Source organism: Oryza glaberrima, chromosome 1 (genome assembly GCF_000147395.1).
Source record: "Oryza glaberrima chromosome 1, OglaRS2, whole genome shotgun sequence".
NCBI classification, from domain to species: domain Eukaryota; kingdom Viridiplantae; phylum Streptophyta; class Magnoliopsida; order Poales; family Poaceae; genus Oryza; species Oryza glaberrima.
This window is the reverse complement of record NC_068326.1, coordinates 15,512,992-15,535,836: the sequence shown is the minus strand read 5'-3', so window position 1 is coordinate 15,535,836 and position 22,845 is coordinate 15,512,992. Positions and strand designations below refer to the sequence as shown.

The following is a 22,845-nucleotide window of genomic DNA, read 5'->3' as shown; positions in this document are numbered from 1 at the left end:
TGATGGAGAGTAGGGGAGTTTCTAGGCGGCGGTGGCGGTTTATCTTCCCTTTTGTTGGATGCGCATCCTCCTTCTCCATCACTACACCATGACACAAAATCCCCAACAGAGGATCGGTTGGTGAAGGCCACATTTAGAGACCAACCATCAGTCGGTAAATGTTTTCCCGACCAACTTGCACAGTCGGAATAAGTCTGGTTGGCAAAGAGATTTCCTGACCAACATATTTTTACCGACCGACTATCAGACGGTGGTTGTTAGATTTGCCGACCGACCTTATTTATACCGACCAACATATTTATCCCCACCCACAACAATTCCCGACCGACTATTTGCCGCAGATATGAGAATTGCTGACCCACTGTCAGTCGAACATCACAATTCCAGTTTCATATTAATGTATCCATATCAAATTATATACTTGTTCATCACAATTAGAAATGACAAACCAATATTCTCACCAAATTAGTCTCCATAGATTCATTATATTGGACTGAAGACAACACTTCAAATCAAAATAGTGACTAACTTTAATTCATTCACAGATTAATTCAAGCATACATGCATGCAGTACGCATGTGGCATAGATACAACAGGTGTCCAAAAGATTTACATTTCATCCAAGTTCCACCATATCTATCCTGAAGCAAACTCCATTACATGCAGTATGTTGGCATTTCCCAACAAGTTCGCCTCTGTAGCAAACTCCATTACAAAAGGATGACCTTGTCTTGCCCCCAAAACAAGGTCATCCTCCATAGCTTGTTGTCAACATAAGACAAGGTCCACCTCTATGTCCTTCCAGAACCTCCACCTACAGAAAAAGGTATTATGTTCCAGTTAAACAAATTACTTTTAAGAAAATGTAGTTAACTAAAAAATTACAAAACATGCTAGTACTGTTGTTGCCTCCCATCACTTGGGCAAATACATGCCTCCAGTAACCTGTACTTTCTACATTTTCCAAATGATATATTTTAGACCACCTAACATGTCAACCTGAATCATGAAGTAGCAATACTCAACAATCACTAAGTTCAAGGATTTTAAAGAACTAGGAATACTACTTTTATAACTCCCCTTATCTCACCATATAAATTTACATGATAAATCCTTCAGGTTTCTTTCAGCTGAACCATAGGCAGTATGTATACTAATTGTTACCAGCATAAACAAGGCCAGTTCAGATTGAAACAAAAGCATGGAGTCCATATACAAGGCTTTTTCTAATTCAAATGAACTTTCTGATCAGATTGTTATATTGAATTGACAGGTTAAGTAACTTCTAACTTTGAGGGCTACATCAATATGTTGCAGCAGGATATTGTTGGAGTGAACTTGAACATATCATAATTTAGTGCATGGTAGTAAAGTTCACATCTAAATACGTCGCAGAGAGAACTCAACACTAGAATATTTAATATTTAGAATTCAGCGGTTCTATAAATCATATTTTAGTGCAAGAAAAAAAGTAAAGTTTATATGTAAAATACCTCCGCATTGGGAGATACCTGGCCTCTTGTTTGCCCTGATCTGTCAATATTAGCATTAGTTAGTATCTTAAGGTGATACATGAGTACCAAAACAACAAAAATATACTGCAGTTCTTACTTTGTTATTTGGCCATGCAATAGACAGCATTTACGCATCAGCCATAGTTTTAATACGAAATGGACAAGGAAGCACGGTGTCCCTCTTTAACACCACATTCACAACCACCTCATAGTATTGGACTCCAAGAGCTTGACCTCCCACTGTTGTTCTTGGGTTCGTTGAGACAATTGTTGCCTTGGCTACTGGGACATCATTTCTTGTGACAGCATAGAGTATAACATCCTTGCCAACCTAAAACACAGTATAGTTCAGAAAAGGGAATATATAACACAAGTAATTATATACCTAAGATAAGCATAGAGAAGGATGTAGACATTACAAGGCTTTCATCTTCATTGCAAGAGGTTGTGCGGCCTCTTGGAGTGACAGAAACACATCGTGAAGTTCCCCTTTGTACAACTCTTCTGTGCACAATGTTTTCATTGTCATTGAAAAGCACTTCTTGCAAATGAGCACAGTCAGCCTCAATATCACTATCATGACTCCCAATAGCAAGTTCTTGTTCTTCACATGGTGGGCCCTACAAACAGCCAAAGTCCTGCGTGAGAGCAATTAGAAAGGGAGCCAATGATAGCTATCAAATGCAGATGCTAGATAGCCTGTTGAAATAAGTTAAGGTGCTCATCCTCTTCAGCCAATTCAAACTACCAATAGGGTAAATACCTTCCCTGTCTAGATAAACCTTGCAAGGAGAGAGACAATTATTAAAAAGTACCAAAAAAATACAACTACAACTGCATATCAAAGAAGTTGTTATATGTTACATATTGCATAATATAACCAAATTCACAACGTCGCTGCAAGATTTTATTTAATATTGTTCTGCCAGCATGCACATATAGTCATTTCACACATGGCTCTATTTCACAAAAGAACATCACAGCATACACAGATCGCCATTCCACACAGGACTCTATTTGGACAAACAGCCATCACAGCAAAAATGAGAAATTGAACACTAACTTACAATTCTTGCTGTCTTCCTTTCAAATGATGTTGTCTTGCTGCATGCAAACACCCGTGGTCTTCAATCATTCAATACCCATATAACTGTACATTGTTCCATGCAAAAGAAATTAGTAAATAGTTTGTTTTTTTCCCTCCTGCTACCACATTATACATAACTATACTATAATAGAGAAAAGCACCAAACAATTTTACCTTGCTTAGAGGCTCTTGAACACTTCCCTGATTTTTTAGGAAGGGATTGGGGGTGAAGGGGTAAGGGGAGGCTGAGCTCGAGGAAGCAGCGGAGGTGTGGGGTGGTGGAGGTGGAGGTGGGGGTGGCGGAGGTGGGGGACTGGGGGCTAGGGTGGCTGGTGCGGGTGGCGGAGGAAGGGGCTAGGGCGGCTGTGAAGGTGGACGTGGGGGCTAGGGCGACTGGTGATGGCGGATTGAGGTGGAGTCGGCGCCGGCGCTGCGAAGCGGAGAGGCGGCGGCGGTGGCACGAAGAAGGGCGGCGCAGCGCGGGGAGGAAGAGGCGGCACCTGGGGCAGCGCCGTGGGGAGGAAGCGTCGGTGGCGCCTGGAGGCAGCACCGCCGGGAGGAAGCGGCGGCGGCGCCGGAGGCGCTTGGCCTCCGCGCGCGATGGAGTGGCGGAGGGGACACAGGCGATGGATCAAAGGGATAGATAGGGTTTGGTGCAAATAATGCCGAAAAAAATTAATGCCGCAAAATTTTCCACCGCAACCGCGCGCGCGTGCCGGCCAAGCAGAGGCGAAAATTTTGGCTCCCTAAATTCCTCCACCGGCTATTAGCCTATTACCGACCGACGAGATATCGTTATATTTTTATCGACCGACTGTCTCTTTTTATAAAGTTTATTATTGCCTACCGATAATTTATCAGTAAAAAGTTACATAATTACCGGCCGACAGTTCGCTAATGAAATTAGAATTCCCAACTGTCCGATCGTCGAAAAGTTATACCGACCGACCGTTGATCGGTATAATTTTAGGACATGGTGTAGTGCATGGAGCTCCTCACCTTTTTATAGCCAGTCTGCTTCTAGATTTGATTATGGGAAGCTCCAGTGTGAGGGTGGAGGCAGTGGCTTGCACATGAAGGGATGGCGATGAACAAGAACGACCCTATGAACCCATGCTGGACGTTGGATGTACAGTGTGGTGGTCGGTAACAATCGTGCTCCTTGTGTGGATTAGTTGTGTGGGACTGAATGAGAAAACGCGGGTGAAAGCCTTGATGGGCCATTGGCTGGCTTAATAGCGCCGCTATTGGAGCATTGGCTAGCTTAAGGACGACAACTCTGAAGCATGTGTGCATGTTGCTAGACGTGCACCAAGCATCCACAGCAAAGGCCTCCGGGCTACAGTGCGTCTTCATTGTCTAGTAACTCATTTTTGCTATTCACATCCAAGGAGGCACTAGTGGAGAAATGTTCTTTACTCCCGGTTTAGAACCCTTTGTAGTCCCGGTTTTCCTACCAGGACTACGAATCTGAGACTAAAGATCGCTATCTTTAGTCCTGGTTCAAATAATCCGGACTAAAGATCGATCTGTAGTCCCGGTTGGTGTTGGGAAGCGACAGTTCGCGATAGTTCCTCGAGATTTTTTTTTATTTTATTTTGTTGTTGATTTTGCTAATGGCTAGTGTTAATCTATATATTTTCTCCCGAATCTAATGGGATGCACATCCCCAAATCAACATCCCAAATATTAAAGTTACTTATACACACAAATCAAATACATCACAAATCCTACACACAGATCAACTACATCACAAATCCTAAAAAACTACACACAAATTAAATACATCACAGATTATACAAATTATACATCTTAGATCCATGCGATGCAATGAATCACAAAATCTAAAAAATTATACATCCACAAATTATTAAAAAAAAAACGAGCCGGCGCCCGGCCGCGGCCACCGCTGGCGCCCGTCGGCCGCCTGCCCACGCGCAGCCGCGCTGCCGCTCGCCGGCCGCCTCCACACGCGCGGCCGCGCCGCGCCGCCGCCCGCCTCCACGCACACGGCCGAGCCGCCCGCCTCCCCACGCCAACCGCCCGCCTCCCCGCGCGCCGCCGCCGCCGGCCGTCGGCCGGTTGATAGAAGACGGAGTAGAGGGGAGGAGGAGGAAGGAGAGGGGAGGAGAAGAGGAAGGGGAGGAGGGAAGGAAGAGAGGGGAGGGGAGGAGGAAGAGGATTGGATCTGAGAAGAGGAAGAGAGGGGATGTTCCAATCTTATCTAAATATCTGTCTGGGACTTAACCGATCGGATGTGGGAGAGAAATATTTACTCCCGGTTGATAACTCCAACCGGGACTAAAGATCGATCTTTAGTCCCGGTTGGTACTACCAACCGGGAGTATAGATCAATCGATCTTTAATCCCGGTTGGTACCACCAACCGGGACTAAAGTGGTAACCGGGACTAAAGATCCTCGATCCCCTGACATACATCTGACAGGGGATGAACCGGGACTAAAAATCATCTTTAGTCCCGGCCGGTTAGTGTTACCAACCGGGACTAAAGATCAAAATTTTTTAAACCGGGACTAAAAATCGTTTTTAGTCCCGGTTTTTAATGGAACTGGGACTATTGTAAAATTTGGTCGACCGATCAAAGATGGTTTCTCCATCAGTGGGGGTGGATAATGTGGATATTCGGGTATCTCACCGTCGCACTGAATAAGGCTATGGGTCGGTGCAAAAGACATCGACACCGTGGCTTTGGACCTCAACGCCAACTATTCTGGCCTAAGGCAGGGTCCAAATCTAGAATATGTTTTTTTTAAAATGGGGGTCTAATTGTGAAACAAAGTTTTTATATAGGGCTAAAATATAAAATATCTAGTAAAATCTAAGCCCCTTGAATCTAATATAAAAGAAACATATTCTCTATCGGGATGGTAGTTAATTGCTAAAAGGGGTGAATTCAACATTGGTGCTAAAGGGGGGCATTGAGAGAAGGAGGAGAGGGAAGAGGACTAAAAGTAGGGGTGCTGAAAGAGAAAGAAGGAGATGAGCCCCCCCCCCTCCTCCTCTGATTGCTTCGTAGATCCACCCTCGGTTCAACCTCGGTAGAGGAAATCTGAACATGTGTAAATTGAGAGAATCCTAACAGTTGGTCCGAATCATTGAACAGATTGAACCGATAAAAAAGACTAGGATGGGAAAAAAAACATTCAACGGAATTCTAGCAATTCCTGCATGGTTCACTACTATCATCTTGATTGATAGATGGTCCAACTCCATCAAACTATCCAAGTGTCACGAACCCACGATATGCCGGTGTCACGCCAAGCTAGATTGGGAGCTTGAGAGAAGAAATCAAGAGTTTAGGGGTGGAAGAACAGGAAAAAAAACTCGAGAGGAAGAAGCAGTAGAGAGACGAGTTTGGGGATAGTTTGATAGTTCATAATGCTCATTCGATGTCCTTTATCACATCCCTGGAAGTCTTATATAATTACTCTCCTTCGAGCCCACCTAACAAAAGTACTCACTCAACACAGACGGATCTATCGTCAAGGGCTGGGGTTTCCTGGACTAAATAAATGGTTAACTGCAGAAGCCCATAATCCAGAAACCACACCCCTTAGATAAACAACTACTGATGTTTATCTCCGAGTCAATGATCACAGGCAAGAATTGCACTGATCGCATCAAACTAACTAACTAATTTAATAGTAACACTTTCAAGCCATTAGGGGTAGCAACAGGGGGGCTGGGTTGGGTTGGAAACTTGGAATGCCCTTGCCCCTGGCCCCGGAATGGAAGTCGGGTGAAAAACATCACCCATCCCCGCCTCCACAGGGGACCCGGCGGGTGACCGGGGCCCTGCATTACCTGAATAGAGTTAACACTCCATAAAAATATTGCAATACATTGAATAATAGTATGATAAAATTTCAATAGCCCCCGACAGTGTGGGTTGGTTGATGGAACGAAAAAGATTAAGCGTTGAGTTTTTATGTCAATTTTGAATGAGATTGTTGGATCTATATTATTGCAATGGGTAACTTTTTAGAAAAGTAACTCACATCAAGGGTCCCTCTAGGTCACCAGCAAGTTAATTCCGATCCCTGCCCCATCCCCGAAATTTTGCGGGGCCTTATCCCCACTCACACGTGGGTGAGAATTCTCCCCCGCCCGTCCCTGACCCCAACAGGGAAATTGCCACCCCTACAAGCCATGTTGCAAGATGGACGATCTATGTACAGTGACAAATTGAGCTAGGCCCCTGGGAAAGACTTGGGGATCAGGAGGGAAAGACAGCGTAATGAATTCAAAATAAAAGCTCATTTTGTTCACTCTATTTTACCTTCCTTTTATTTAGATGAACCACATTTGCCTTCAGACAGCCATATTCCTACAAAATGTACATTCCAGCATAATCAAAGGGAGAACCTAAAACCACATTTTTCCTTTGCCTATAATAAGATCTTTGCCGATAAAACATCCTACTACAGGCGGCCAAAATTTTTACTGAGCTGTGCACCGCTCATAACTGTTACAAATACAATTGAGGGAACGGCAATATCTTTCTATCTCCTGAAATGTAAATTGACAACAGTTGGCTGCATATATGTCTGCTGAATAGAAAGTGCGAGAGGGAAAAATGGGTGAAACAAGAAGGAAGATATTCTTTTTGCCCTGCTGTCAGAAGCACCAGAATCTGAACCTGAAAAGTTTAAACCAAGGATATTTTGATTTACATGACCGACAAAAAATAGATCAAACTCGAAAGTTACTTATTCTACACTCAGCCATATAGTACGCCTATATGTTACACAACATGTTAACCATTATTTTGGTTTATTCATATGATGTGGCCTTCGTAATGTAATATTACACAATGTCCTTGATAATTATATGAAGATACAAGCAAGAACTTCAGAATCTAGATGATAATTGCTAACGATGATGATCTAGTAAGAAATACCTGGTTTTATCTTGAATTTGACAACATTTGGCTGCTTCACTGATATGAATTTTATTGGATGCTCTATACAGTGTCAGTGCCTATCAATCGCTGAAATCAGCTGAAAACGAGGGACAAGGAAATGTCAAGAACTAAATAACAATAAGAAAAAAAAACTGCCATTTATTCATAGGAGTGGATCAAAGGGACCTACGAAAGTGGGTAGATGATTTTCTTACCCTTCAGTTATGCCCACATGGAAAAGAACAGCCATAATTCATGCGAGTTGTAGTTTTTATTTAGCAAGGTCAAAAGGGGGAGAAAATAGACAAAAGCGCCTCGCGTGGCTTATATTTAGAGAAGATTGTGTCACATATTTGTTAGTCAAGGTAGCATCTTCTATGTGTTTGAAGTTTGAACTTGACTGTAAACTGTGAAATTTTGAAAATATCAACTGCTTTCTGATGTATAGTTATTTCAAACAAGTTGAAGAGTGTACCTTATCATACCGAAACAATGATAGGTCAAAGTATGGTGAAGGACTTTGTGATTGACAAGTGTAAGGTAGTGACGCCATCATCTTTTTCACAAACTGCTAAATATAGAGCAGGCATTTACCAAAAGTCAGCATCACAAATTAGTTAGCATATGCCTTATGCCATATATAAATAGTAAGAGTAACATTAAATAAATGTGGATTTCAAGAAATATCCAAGATCATCAACTAGTAATTTCACACCTCTAGCTTTCCGTAACAAAGATCTGGCTCATTCTACAATTTTCACAAGCAAACCACTTGTCCTGGTGTTAATAGAAAGCAGACATAAAAAAAGGCCCTTACTGGAAGACTGCTCAAGCTCACAAGGTTCAAGGCTTAAGGGTAATACAGGGATACCTTTTAAATTCCTCACATCATAGACAGTTCAATGCCAAGACGATTCAGAAAATAAGAAAACTTTCATTATGCATTTGGGATTTAGTGTATTATTCAGTACAATGTTGGTGATTTATTGTTGCTGTACATTATATCCAAGCATGTAGAACTGAGCAGTATTGACTTAATAATTGAAACTCGTGCGGTTTTTAATCAGAACATTGCAAAAGATGTAGGCATTAGCGCAATAACTTTCAAACAACCTCACACCTTGTGGAAACAATAAAAACAGAATAACAGAGCCAAGAACTGTAGTGAGTCAAAAAAAATGATACCCTTGATGCTATCAATATTACCTGTGAGGAGCTGCTTGCTTTATTTTTAATTGTCCGAAGTTGATCGAGAGCATGAACATTATTGGAATGTGACGAGATAAAATTTCCATGTGATGAATTTTGTGGATTTGTGTGAAAATGGTCATAAAAATATTCAAACAATGAATAGAGCTCCTCCGAAGAATTCTGTTGATAAATTGCATGATAAGCTCAACGTAACAAAAAGAAACAACTCCAACATGTTTCAATGAGAATAGGTACCTGATAGAGTGAAACAATATCTGTCGTCTCCATGTTGTACACAGCAAAGAATGCTAAATTCTGTTCAGTGCTGCGAGAAACCTAAAGAAACATAAATGTACTTACAGTTAAATGACATCAGGTTATGCACAACTGACTGGTAATATGTCTGGAAAAATGGATTTACCCCTCCATCCACACTACCAAACTTGATAAATAGGTGATGACGATTGTTGATGCGAAAAACACGAGGCCTGGGAGTAGCAGCAGCCAGGCAAGAAACCGTCACCCTATTTCCTTCATTTTGGTGTCTGCAATTTTACAAGAGGCTCATCGGTAGTGTCAACGGTTGTCATTTCTCCACAGCGGCGAGCTCCATGGGGAAGGACTTTGCTCCTCCACCCCCATTTTCTTCTTGCTCTCCCTCTCTCTAATCCAGAGCCAGAGCCGGTGGGGAAGTTGGATGTGAAAGATCCAGGGTCTCCGGATCTGTTGAGCTTGGTGGCGGTAGTGACAACGGCAACGTCTCAGACACGCCATCCTTCCCGAGCATGCACCGGCGATGTGCAGGAGACTGAGGTCAAAGCGGATCTTCCCCGGCTCCATTTGACCTTGTAAGTTTCTGTTCTTCTTGGTGTTCTTGGTAGACTGATTAAAACAGTGATGGTGTGGATGTGCAAATTGATGAACATGTGGGATGGTATGTTGCGCATGTTGATGTTTGAATGTATATGCATTTTTGTGTGTATAGATGTGAATACATGTTCTTGAGCAGTTTATGATACAAATTGGAATATGTGATAGTCAATCAGAATTTGTGGTGATTTATCAATGTGGCTCATACTGTTTCCTTCTTTTGTTTTGCCTCCAGGAGGGGTAGCAACCGGCAATAGTAGTGCCACCAGGAGGGGTAGCAAGTCGCTATCAACACTGTGAGCTTTCTCCTCTGTCCCATCATGTTAGGTTGCTTTACTTTTTTTCCATCATGCTAGATTGCTTCAGTTTTTCATCCAAACATTGTTTCATGGGAAGAAATTTGATGATATATGATTTAGCTATTGGGCTCTGCTAAGATTGTCCCTTTCTTTTATAGTTCTTGCAGTTCTGAGTTTGTTTATGTTCTAAAGGCCTGACTAAGTGTTAAGTTAGACCTAAATTCCGTAATATGGCCAGCGAGTTGGAACAACTTAGTGCCCTTGGTGTTTGATAGTGATGGGTTGTGCTACATGGCATATATTTTTTTATGATGTGTTCTTCGTTTACAAAAGCCTCATGTTTTTTTTTCCGTCCGCCGCTGGAAAGAACGCCACCACCGCCGCCTCCAGCTCCATCGCCTCCACTCTGGCTCTCCCTCCGGCGACTCCTCCATAGCCGCTGCGTGAGGCGACGCCGTCGAAGTACTCCTACTGCTCTCACCCACCAAAAAGAACGTCGGCGTTGGTAGCAACGCCGCCTCCTTCAACTCCATCGTCTCCAGTTGCGGCTCACACTCCAAACCTCGTGCTAAACCAGCCCATACCTTCGGGTGGCTGGATCCGCCGGCGGGGAGGTCGTGGCTGCCGGATCCGGATCCACCGGAACCGGCCCCGCGGTGGTGAGAGGGAGGTGTGGTGATGAGGCTAGGTGGCAGAGAGTATGCGGCGGCGAGGCCTAAGGGGGAGGGAGGGCGCCGTGAGGAGGAGGCGGCGGCGTGGGCTAGGGAGAGAGCGAACGAGAGGAGAGGAGCGCGGACCAAGGAGAGGCGGAGAGTGAACAGTGGCGGCTAGGGTTTCGGGGGAGGGGTTGATTGGGATAAACGTTTTTGCGAAAAAGCCCCTTAGTTTCAATGTTTCCGAGCGCGGTCCTATTTTCCAAATTTTCTCTTCTTCGTATAGAATATTTTTGTTTATAGAGGTCCTCTAATTAAGAACGCATAACGTTAAAACTAAGGGATAGGGACCTATAACAAATTATCAAGTAAATCAAGGGCTTTTTTGTAAAATGACCAGCGACGACGCGGAGGCAGGAGCGCTCACGAAATCCCTCCTCCTTCAAGCGCCTGCTGACGTGTCGCGCCCCGGCCACGTCCACGCCAGCGCAAAACGCTGGGGAGCGAGCAGATGGGGGTCGGTTTGAAGTCTTTAGATTAGATGATAGCGCCATCTATGATTATAAAAAGTTTTATCTTAAAATATATTTCTACTCTTATAAAAATTGAAGAAGTTTTTATCGGTACTTTGGAACGTCTTCCGTGTATGAGTCAGTTTTTAAATTCGTTCGCTTTTGAAAATAAAGGAGTCATATAAGAAGCCTCTTTAAAAAAACTCGCATGCTAGCTTGAGATAATCGGACTCCTAAATATAGCTCATGATTTTTTTTAATATATATATATATATATCTAAGCGAATTACTACAGTGAATTTCATCTCAACTAAACAGTATAGCAATAATAAGATTAAAATAACCTTCACCCATTGCAACAAACGGGCATTTTTTCTAGTCTTGTATAAAGAGTAAAAAAAAGAGATGTTATTAAGAAATAAAGTGCCATTTTCAATAGTTTGGAGGATAAAAAATATTTCAGAGATTAAGTGATCTAGCTATTGGATTAGTTTGGGTAGTAAAATGGATTTTGTTTTTTCTTTTCTAAGCTCCCATATAAGCACCTAGCATTGGAGATGGCCTAAGCGCACACTGCTACCCTTAACAGCTATAATTATTTTGACAATTAACAATTACTTAATTCCCTATTTCATATTGTAGATGCTGATCATAGTAACAGTATTACCAATGGCAGTGAAACCATTGCTTTTTGTCAAGACTTGTGTCATAACGCAACCATGCCGGCGCCGCCGCCTTCCCCTACCATCCACGACATTGAGGGCGGTTAGAATGTGGAGCAGGCAGCAGTAGTTGCGATGGCGCGGCTCGGTGCGGGGAGGTGGTGCAACCGGGAAGGCGGCGGAGCAGGTGGTGGGCGGCCCGGGCGAGGTTGGGGAAGAAGAAGCGGCACGGATGGTGGGTTAAGGCGACACCACGGATGGCGAGAAAGGCGGCGCAAATAGCGGGGGGAGGTGGCACGGTCAGGAAGGCGGCGGAGTAGGTGGTGGGCGGCGCCGGCGAAGTTGAGGAAGAAGAAGCGACACGGATGGTGGGGGAAGGCGGCGACGCAGATGGCGGGGGAGGTGGCAGCACCGGTGTGGTCGCCTCTCCCTTCGCTAGGGGTGCAAGTGGGCTTGTCTGCCACATCCTGATTTTCGCTTTAGGATTCATAAATTATTTAATAAAATTATTTTTAGAATTTATATTAAATGTTCATTAATTTACAAGTGAAGTTAAATGTGGGAAATAAAATTTCCTAAATATAAAGTATGGCTGGATTTAATTTTTATTAAGTTCGCCATAGTTAATTATACTCTCTGGAATTTTCTTTGATTTTTTCGGAGCTCAATTCTTAACTTTAATAATACAAACAACATTTCAGTAATTATTCACATATTAAATTAATCATTAAATGGTCTGATTTTAATTTTTTTTAAATACTTATAGTGTTCAAGTACTTTCAGGATTTTTGTTGAAATTATTTGAGCAATAGAAGTATTTTTAACAATTCAAGGATCATTTCAGTGATTAATTTAATTGGAAAAGTAATTAAAATCCCCTTTTCCTTTTCGGGCCGAAACTGGAAAGGTTCACCTTTAGTTCTCGGCCCATTCTCCCTCCCTTTCGGCTGGCCTTATCCCTCCTCCGAAGTCCATTTCAGGTCCCTCCTTCAATCCGGCCTAGTAAAGGAAGCTCTCGGAGAAAGTCTGCTTTACGTCCCTCGCTACTGTTCATCTTCAACCTCAGGACAGCCAAACTGAGACCGAGTTGGCTCGGTTTTTCTCCTCCGAATCCGGCCTTATCTCTCGTGTTTTCCGAAAATTAGTTGAGGGGACTTGTTTCCCTTATCCTCCTCTATCTCTTTCCCCAAAAATCCGGTTTTATCCCTTTGAATTCGACGCGAATTTGGATTCGTTTTCGAGTTTATCTCTCCACCAAACCCTAAGTTTTCCCGACGCGATTCCTTGCGTTCCAAGCCAGATATCTCTCTCCCGTGGCTATAAATAGAACCCCCAAGCTCTCCTCTTTCGTTTCCAACCCCTAGCTCGAGCTCCCGTGCCCTAGCCGTCTCTCCCCGCGAGTCCCATTCTCTCCAGCGCCGCCACCATCTCCAGCAGCGCCGCGCCGCCTCTCTGGTCAACGCCGCCTTGAGCCGTCGCCTCCCTCGGCTTCGCAAGGGTCAGCTCTACCCCGGCCGCCGGTTCTTTTGCCCCAAATCCCGCCGGGAGATTGCCGTCACCTTGAACCAGTGGGTTGCTGCCTTGTTTTGATCTCCGGTGAAGCCTCCTTATCGACCCCATAGTCGCCGGACCTCGCCACAGCCTCCCTCGGCATCGCAGCTGCGAGGAGAACCCCGTCCACCCCTCGGTTGTCGTCTCCCGTCGCTAAAACTCTGCCGCCACCATCGATCGGTACCCCGTCGTCACTCCCGATCTCATCGCCAGCCGTTTTTCATCGTCGTGCCGCCCCTCAGTGAGTTCCCCTCGTCGTGCTCTTTCTTCTGGTGCCTCAGTTTGGACGCCTAAACCCTCCATCGCCGGCAATGATGTCGTCATGACATTGTTTATCCTATTCTGTATAAGGCTAAAATCATATTTATCTTGTAAAATTGATAACTAATTCATATGAAGTCGGAATTAAGTGGTTCAAGTCTCTAAATTCATCTAAAATCATGATCTACATGTTTGTCTACTTTTTATGTACTGTTTATTTGGTTTTTATTAGTCTTTTTCTTCGTTTTGTGTGTTAGCTTGTCGTTTCCGTCGTTGCGAAGGTTCGTGAGTGCGTCGGAAGTGTTCAAGAAGATTAATTGAAGACCGATTATTGCAAGGCAAGTCACACAGATCTCAAACAACCCTTTGAGCATGTTGAACCTATTTAAAGCTATTGTTTTATTTCAACTTATGCATTATTTTCGAATGTCATCGGGTGGTGAGCCATTCCCAATTAATTATGGCCGAAGATGACTTTATTTTCCTATGGGTAATAAATTGATTAGCTTGGACTTTATATATTGGATTGGTTCAGCTAAATGCTATATATATAATTGCTTAGCCATAAATGGGATGAATCACACTACATTATTACTTATGGTTATATTTAATGGTAGCTCACGATGGTTAATCGTGTTATGATAATTAATTGATAATTAAAACTTGATAATAGTGGGTTGTAAGCACATGGTTTTGAAGGTCGTGCTCATGACAATTAAGGAACGGTTCACGAGCTATTGTTGTGAATTATTTATCGTGCCAAGCACAAGCCAGCGTGGGCAACGGCTTTACCTTTCGTATAGCATGGTTCATTGCGGGGCACCAGACTAAGAAGCGGCGAGAAGTCCATGGGGGTCGCTGGGGAGTCCATGGCTCTGGTTGTAGAGGGGGTGATTATGATCCAGGAATGGTGCACTGTGGTGAGTTGTGTTGTGCGAGGGGTACTGTCACAGTTCCTTTCCGAGGTACCGTGGTGGTATTGAGGTGCATGGTGACATGTCGTGGAGCTGTGTCTTGTGGGTACAGTGGTGGTACACCTCTGGCCAAGAGTAAAACTATTCGAATAGCCGTGCCCGCGGTCATGGGCAGGTTGAACAATTTTTTTCGTGATTAGTCTCACACCTCTCACAGTAATTATTGATGCTATAACTGGTAATAATTTGCTTAGCTCCTGGTTTGGAGTTAGATCTGTACAGCTGGGTATGGTTGTTCAGGATGGTTGGGCCTGAGCAGCATGGGTGTGCTGTTCAGTGTTGAATAACATTGATTAATTACTCTACTGTTTTTCAATTCTCAAATGTTTGCTAAATGCTGCTTTTGCAAATGAGCCTATATTATGCCATCTTTTGGTATCCTTGTGCACTTGCATATTTGCTGTGTGGCTTGCAGAGTATGTCATATGCTCACCTTGCAATAATCAATCAACCTCAGTTGAAGAAAAGGATCCAGAAGAAGACGTTTGGCTTATACCCCAGTTGAACTGCCTGTGGGAGTGGAGCTGAAGCCATCGCTAGACCGTTATTCCGCTGCTGATTTTCTTCTGTTTTGTAAGTATGTAACGTTATTATTATGATGGATTTCTATATTAAATTGTCAGTTTGTGTACCTCGGCTGATTCCTGGACGAGGATTCTATGCACAAATTAGTTCGGAAATTACTAGTGAATTTCTGGACGTGACATTGTCCACGAACCCGCTTATAGGCAAAATTAGTACGTAACCTGCAGGTTTGACCAGCGGGTTACCTATCAATTTGACCTATAAATGAGTTTTCATATCTATGATGCGGTAAACTGGACCGACACGAAAACCCATGAAATATGATTTATTTGACCTATAAGTGAACTCGCGGGTCGGCCCGCTTGCATCCCTACCCTGGCGGGGAAGAAGATGCCAGTAAGCTTCATTTAGTTCCTTTTTTATTCAACTTCTTTTCAAATGGATCTTCAGTAACATATCATATGATCATTTGTTTTGAATGGTTCCTCTCTTTTTTGACATGAAGTTGAAACTTTGAAAACACCCTATGGAAAAAGGTAAGATTCTGATCTACAGAGGGAACTCAATTGCAAGCTGATAGAATGTACTTACGAACTGTGTTCTCTTGTATATTCATACGTAGTTGTAGCATATATTTTTCGCTTATGAATTCTATTGGACTTGGTAGGCCAGACTAGAGTATCTGTGAGGTGTCTTGATTTACTCTTTTGTTTTGCACCCGTGCTAGCAACCTTTCATTATCAAAACTGAGATGTGCCATCTATAGAACATCAGAACTATGTTACACATTTTCTAGCTATGAATATACTAAAATGTTCTACCAGCCAATTATTTTCTTTTTTTTTCATTCATAAGCCTTATTTTGTTTCTGTTTATCCATAAGTTCTGTAGAAATTGGTAATATATATTTTTAAATCATACATTGTACAAGTTCTGACCTACATTTATGTGCAGTAAAAATTAATTGATGTCATGTGGCACCATCTCTACAATGTTGGATCCGCCCTCATGGTTTCTTATGAGTTTGATCTCCTCAATAATATGAAAGGTGCGTGGTACTCACGTGTTCGAAGGAACTGCATATACAAATGAAAGTACGCGTTGATGCGTCCTGGAGGAATGGTGGTCTTGCATACCGCTGGATTAGGAGGTCAAATAATAGGTGGCATGAGTTAAAGTTAGATCATTTTCGGCTATTTATTCTACTCCTTCCGTTCCACAATGTAAGTCATTCTAGCATTAACATTAATATGAATGTGGGAAATGCTAGAATGACTTACATTGTGAAACAGAGGAAGTAGATGACAAGCCTTTACTGCGACTAGATTGGTTTTTATGGTTCATGTTATATTAAGGTTTTTGTTACAACAAATTTAGGCTCAATGATTATTTAACAGCATTTTACGCAATGTAATTTAATATGTCTGTTTAGTTTTTTCCCGTTGCAATGCACGGGCACCCAACTAGTAGAGATACCAAATTAATAATGTGAACACATGTTGGGGAACATGTTGGATAGACCCAACATGAGACACCGCAAGAGCCATATGTGTTGTGTCATCAGTGATCTCATTTAGTGTTGGTGTTGAATCCTTAAACCTGAGATTATCACGGTTCCCAACATGTGTAGTAGCTTACTTAGAGACTGCTAAACGCTACTCCGTAATTGGGTAGTTATAAAAGTAGTTTCCGGGTATGCTGTGAAACATGTAGTGTGATATGAATAATCAAGATGGGATTTGCCCCTCCTATGGAGAGATATCTCTGGGCCCCTCGATGTTGTAGATTATGGAAATGCATGGCCATGCCAAAGGTGATTGAGGAGTCAATCACAAATTATATAATCTATCACAGGTTCGAGTGAATGATTGAGTGATTAGAGGATAGCACATATCTAGCCTTGAGCTTAATCGATATCGTGAGGCAAAGTGGATCATACAAGTATACACTAGAGGTTCAGCCAATATGATCTTTATGTATGCCCGGTGGGTCAATACGTTCTGCTAGGGACCGCTATTGACACGTGGACCGAAAGGAGTTTTCGGGTTACAGCCGAGTGTACATGAATCTACAGGGTCGCACGCTTAATGGGCCGGAATAAGGGGATTGGATGGAGATCCAATATGAGTTTAATTTGGATAGGGATTCAAATAGGAGTCCTATGGGCCTTGGAGGCCCGAATCATGGATCCTATATATTCGTGAGGGGTGTGATCGGCGGAGGTATTGCATCATGTGAGAAACCCTAGCCGCCACTCCCCTCCCCGAGCAAAACCCTAGCCGCGCGCGGGTGCTAGCACATCTGCGTGTGGCGTTCCGTCCATGTACGTGTGAATACCGGTAGAGGCGCCGCTGGTTTGCGGTGCTGGTCGACGTGGGAGTACGGCGAGGAGAACGCATGAGGAGGAGAAGGTCGAGCCGGTGCGATCGACTACTTCCTCTACATCGACGCGCGCTACTTCGCGAAAGTTCCTTCGACTTCTTAGCGCTTTCTTCTGCTACGCAGCGTGTCGAGTGGTAACGATCTATGATCTAATACTTGCATGGTTCCTAGTTTACGCAGTAGAAAATTTTGATTTATGCTATCGTAGCCTACGCGTATTCCATCAGGTTGTGCATCACTGCCTACTCCGCTGATAGCTGCTCCACTTCCACGACCGTCTCTGAACCAACGCAGCTCCACGCCCTCGGCTAATCATCTAGAACATCTGCCTGCAAGCACGGTAATCCCTGTAGATATTGCGATCTACTAAGACATAAGTGCTAAGCCTAACATGATCACCCTAATGCGGAATTTAGGATTACTGACCGTTGTTTGAAGCCATTGCAATTGTTCTCGCTTGGTCCGGAGTGGATGTAGAGGATGTAGAACCTCGAACCACCTCGCGAATTGTCGGTGTAGGAGAAGAGGTCGTAGCAGTGAGTACACCGGCTTGATCCCGAAGAGGTCGCCGGTGATCACCTGCGGGGTGGCGGCGGCCTTCCGGTCGGCCTAACATGATCACCCTAATGCAGAATTTAGGATTACTGACCGTTGTTTGAAGCCATTGCAATTGTTCTCGCTTGGTCCGGAGTGGATGTAGAGATGCAGAACCTCGAACCACCTCGCGAATTGTCGGTGTAGGAGAAGTGGTCGTAGCAGTGAGTACACCGGCTTGATCCCGAAGAGGTCACCGGTGATCACCTGCGGGGTGGCGGCGGCCTTTTGGTCACCACCTACATTGTCCCGGAACAGCACTACGAATCCCTTCCTGCGCAACTGAGAATCGGGAAATTAGGGTTTTGGGATGTCGGAGAGATTGGAACCGTGAGTGAGATTGTCACCTTCTCACGGGCCGGCCTCCCCTTTTATTTTGCACTGAGGGAATCGGGGGCTGCTCCAAAAGGAAACGTTGGTCGCGCTACCGACTATTGCGCGTGCATTTAAGGAAATTTAATCGTGAGCTAATCACGCTGGTCAACGGGTGGAAAACAGGATCGCGTGATTTTCTCTCAGTTTCCTTAGCCGAGAGATTATTTCCCAACAATCCCTTGATATCATCTTGTCACATACAACTATATATGTAAAAATGAAAATTGGATGGTTTGCATTAGGTCCTTTGAATAAACCATGTTTCTTGTTAGGTCCTGTAGCATAAGTTGTACTTTAATTGTACTTCAATTGATCTCTGTGTTGTGCTTTAATTGTACTTTTTATTGGAAACAACATGCTACCACAATTTTGAGTAGATCTAAAATTTTGAGCATTGTCAAATCGTGCTACAGATATTGGCCTTCATAGACTGTTGGCGCTAGATGTCTGTGACTTTGATCAAACAGAGCTCTTGTTTCCAATGTTACTGATGGCAAAATTTTATTTTATTTTATTTTTTCCTTGGCAGGAACTTTGCAAACCATTTTCAAGTTTCAGAAGCTTCTGAAGATATCATTGTTTGGGAATAGTAATGTTGCACAGATCGACACCTGTGCACTCTTATCATCTGAATTAAGATTTGGTACTACTCTAATCCCATGATAAATACTTATATGCAATACTCAACCTAAGGTTCTTCCAGCTGAGAGCGTTATACTGAAAATTATGATCAGGCTAACCCTGAAAAAATTAATGAAATTTTACCTGTTGTGGTGTTTCTGGGAGCTGGTTCCATTTGCTCGTACGCTTGTGGCCTCCGGTGGCAGCGCGGTTCATGTGTTCAGCTACGCGTGGCTATGTTGAGTTAGTACGGTGCGATATCAACCAGTGCCTTTGATCTGTCGCATTTTTATCAGTGATGCTCATTTAGTGAGTTCTTACCTGTGCTAGATTGCTAGAATGCTAAATGGTACAGTTTCTGTCTTGATAGCTGCAACACCTAAACCTGTTCTACATCATCGGTAATGCATTTTGTATATTGATAACTCAAAATTTTAAGGCCACATACTTATCGGACCAAAGCAATGTTGGAATTAATAGATGGGCTAAGGCCCATTCGAAGATTAATTCTTTGGAAAATCACAAAAGCCCACCTCATGAGATGGCATGCATGTGGAGTTTAGTACCACCTTGCTTATTCTAGGAGAGGGGGAGGATGCCCTCCTAGCCACTTGAAGCATGTGTGGTGGAGAGAAGAGGGGGAACACACGCGCGCGCTCGCCTGGCCTGGCAGGCGGCGCGCGTGCACGATGTTACGCGTCGAATGGTCCGCAAAATTGGCTCCTCACCCTTGCGCAGATGTAGCCTCCTTTTGCAGTTTTGTTTTGCTGCAGGAAATTCGGATTTGTTTTTGTTTTAGAAACATTCCGAAAAATCCGGTGCGTGAAAACAGCGTGGAGTCCGGATAAGTTACGCGCGACTTATCCGGTTCGGTTACACGGAGTAGAGATCGTGCGGGCGCCCTGATCAAGCGACCTATCTCTATATAAACCGAGCCGTCGCCTTCATACAACATACGCGAAATCAATCTAGGGTTTGCCTCCTACTCTGTGCTGCGCCGTCGCTCGTAGACTACTCCATCCCGCTCGCCGGCGTGCACCGGCGATCAGGAGAGCAGGTCTCCGGAACCTCTGCCTTCGATGTCCTGCACGGGGAGAAGGCGACAACAAGGTTTTTGGGAAGCGCTTCGCGTGACTGCTCCCTGTTCATTCGCTACGGCTCGCCTTCCTCTCCGCTTGCGTGCTGCGCGCCTTCGTCGACACCCGCAACCGCGAGTAGTTCCTGCCAAGCAACCGGTTTTTCCGCCACCTCGGTACGTGTTCGACGTGTTGCGCATATTTGATCTGTTCATGTTTTACTGCTTAGTTTACATGTGTAGATCTAATGATGTGTTCATGCTAGTTTATATCTGCAATGTCATGATTTATTTATGGAATAAATTAAATCATTATGTGCTTATAATTTCAACAATCCAAAAACCTTATTATAGGCGCTATGATTTTACTATGGCTGGTTTTGCCGATGCACTGAGGCCGGATAAATTCACCGGTGTGCACTTTAAGAGATGGCAGATCAGGGTCACTCTGTGGTTGACAGCTATGAAATGCTTCTGGGTGAGTACTGGCAAACCTGAAGGAGTTCTTACTGCTGATCAGCAGAAGCAATTCGAGGAAGCCACTACTCTCTTTGTGGGATGCATTCTTAGCGTTCTTGGCGATCGTCTGGTCGAGGTGTATATGCATTTGACTAACGCTAAGGAGTTGTGGGATGCACTGAATACTAAATTTGGTGCTACTGATGCTAGCAATGATCTGTATATCATGGAGCAGTTTCATGACTACAAGATGGCTGACAACCGTTCTATAGTCGAACAGGCTCATGAGATACAAACCATGGCTAAGGAACTCGAACTCCTTAAGTGTGTCTTACCCGACAAATTTGTGGCCAGGTGCATTATTGCGAAACTACCTCCATCTTGGAGAAGTTTCGGTACTGCACTCAATTACAAGAGACAGGAATACTTCGTTGAGGGGTTGATAGCGTCTCTTGATGTTGAGGAGAAAGCTCGGGAAAACGATGCTGCGTCTAAGGGCGATGGTGGGCAGTCCAGTGCCAATGTTGTGCACAAGGCCCAGAACAAGAGCAAGGGGAAATACAAAGCTCAATAGACCACCAACTTCAAGAAGCAGAAGAAGAACAATAACAATCCTAATCAGGATGAGAGGACTTGCTTTGTGTGTGGCTAACATGGTCATCTGGCTAGGAAGTGTCCACAACGTAAGGGGATGAAGGCACCTGTAGGGCATTTCTAAGTCTGCTAATGTGACCATTGGCAACACTGGAGATGGAAGCGGGTATGGTAATTTACCTACTATTTTTTTAGTTAATTAGTCTACTGATTGGTGGGTTTATACTGGGGCCAATGTACATGTTTGTGCTGACATCTCATTGTTTTCTTCTTATCAGGTCGCACGGGGTTCCACCGTCCTAATGGGGAATGGGTCATATGCTTATGTTCATGGTGTTGGCACAGTAGATCTGAAGTTTACTTCGGGAAAGATCGTGCAGCTGAAGAACATGCAGCATGTCTCTTCTATAGACAGGAATCTTGTTAGTGGCTCCCGTCTGACTAGAGACGGATTTAAGTTGGTTTTTGAGTCTAATAAAGTAGTCGTTTCTAAACATGGATATTTTATTGGTAAAGGTTATGAGTGCGGAGGCCTATTCCGCTTTTCCCTTTCTGATTTCGGCAATAAGTCTGTGAACCATATTTGTGGCAGTGTGGATGATAAGGCTAATGTTTGGCACTCACGTTTATGTCATATTAATTTTGGCTTGATGTCTCGGCTTTCCAGCATGGGTTTAATTCCTAAGTTTTCCATTGTCAAAGGTTCTAAGTGCCATAGTTGTGTGCAATCGAAGCAACCTCGCAAACCTTATAAGGCTGCCGAGGAGAGAAACTTGGCACCACTAGAACTACATTCAGATCTTTGTGAAATGAATGGGGTGTTGACGAAGGGTGGAAAACGATATTTCATGACGTTGATTGATGATGCTACTAGATTTTGCTATGTGTACTTGTTGAAAACGAAAGACGAGGCTCTAGACTATTTTAAAATTTATAAGGCAGAAGTTGAAAATCAACTTGATAGAAAGATAAAAAGACTTAGGTCTGATCGTGGTGGAGAGTATTTCTCAAACGAGTTTGACTTATTCTGTGAGGAACATGGCATTATACATGAGAGGACGCCTCCTTATTCTCCCGAGTCTAATGGGATTGCTGAAAGGAAGAACCGCACACTGACTGACTTGGTGAATGCCATGTTGGACACCGCGGGGCTACCTAAGGCATGGTGGGGGGAGGCATTGTTGACCTCGAATCATGTGTTAAACAGAGTTCCTAATAGAAATAAGGACAAAACACCATATGAGATATGGATTGGGAGAAAACCATCACTTTCTTATTTGCGCACGTGGGGGTGCTTGGCGAAAGTCAATGTACCAATAACGAAGAAGCGCAAACTGGGACCTAAGACTGTGGACTGTGTCTTTCTGGGATATGCTCATCACAGCATTGCCTATAGATTTTTAATAGTTAAATCTGATGTACCTGACATGCATGTTGGTACAATTATGGAGTCTCGTGATGCTACCTTCTTTGAGAGCTTTTTCCCAATGAAGGATACACATAGTAGTTCGAGCCAACCCTCTGAAATAATTCCCAGTTCGATCACACCACCAGAACAAACTAAACATACACACGAACATGTCACTAAGGAGGATGTCAGTGAAACTCCTCGAAGGAGTAAGAGACAAAGGATGGCTAAGTCCTTTAGTGATGATTTCACTGTGTACCACGTGGATGACACTCCTAAGTCAATTTCAGAAGCATATGCATCTCCTGATGCAGA

At 43.7% G+C, this 22,845-nt stretch overlaps 2 long non-coding RNA genes and 1 pseudogene across 2 annotated transcripts; all 3 read right to left on the bottom strand.

The window, feature by feature from the left end:
* Window positions 1-506: 506 nt before the first annotated feature.
* Window positions 507-1,539, bottom strand: LOC127764217 (uncharacterized). Its single transcript, XR_008015824.1, has 2 exons — window positions 1,494-1,539; window positions 507-814 (listed from the first exon to the last, which is right to left on the bottom strand). It is a non-coding gene; the product is annotated as an uncharacterized LOC127764217 (long non-coding RNA).
* A 496-nt stretch (window positions 1,540-2,035) lies between these two features.
* Window positions 2,036-3,337, bottom strand: LOC127764223 (uncharacterized). Its single transcript, XR_008015826.1, has 3 exons — window positions 2,776-3,337; window positions 2,582-2,664; window positions 2,036-2,152 (listed from the first exon to the last, which is right to left on the bottom strand). It is a non-coding gene; the product is annotated as an uncharacterized LOC127764223 (long non-coding RNA).
* Window positions 3,338-7,123: 3,786 nt separating this feature from the next.
* On the bottom strand, window positions 7,124-9,175 carry LOC127760778 (light-mediated development protein DET1-like; annotated as a pseudogene).
* Window positions 9,176-22,845: the final 13,670 nt, after the last annotated feature.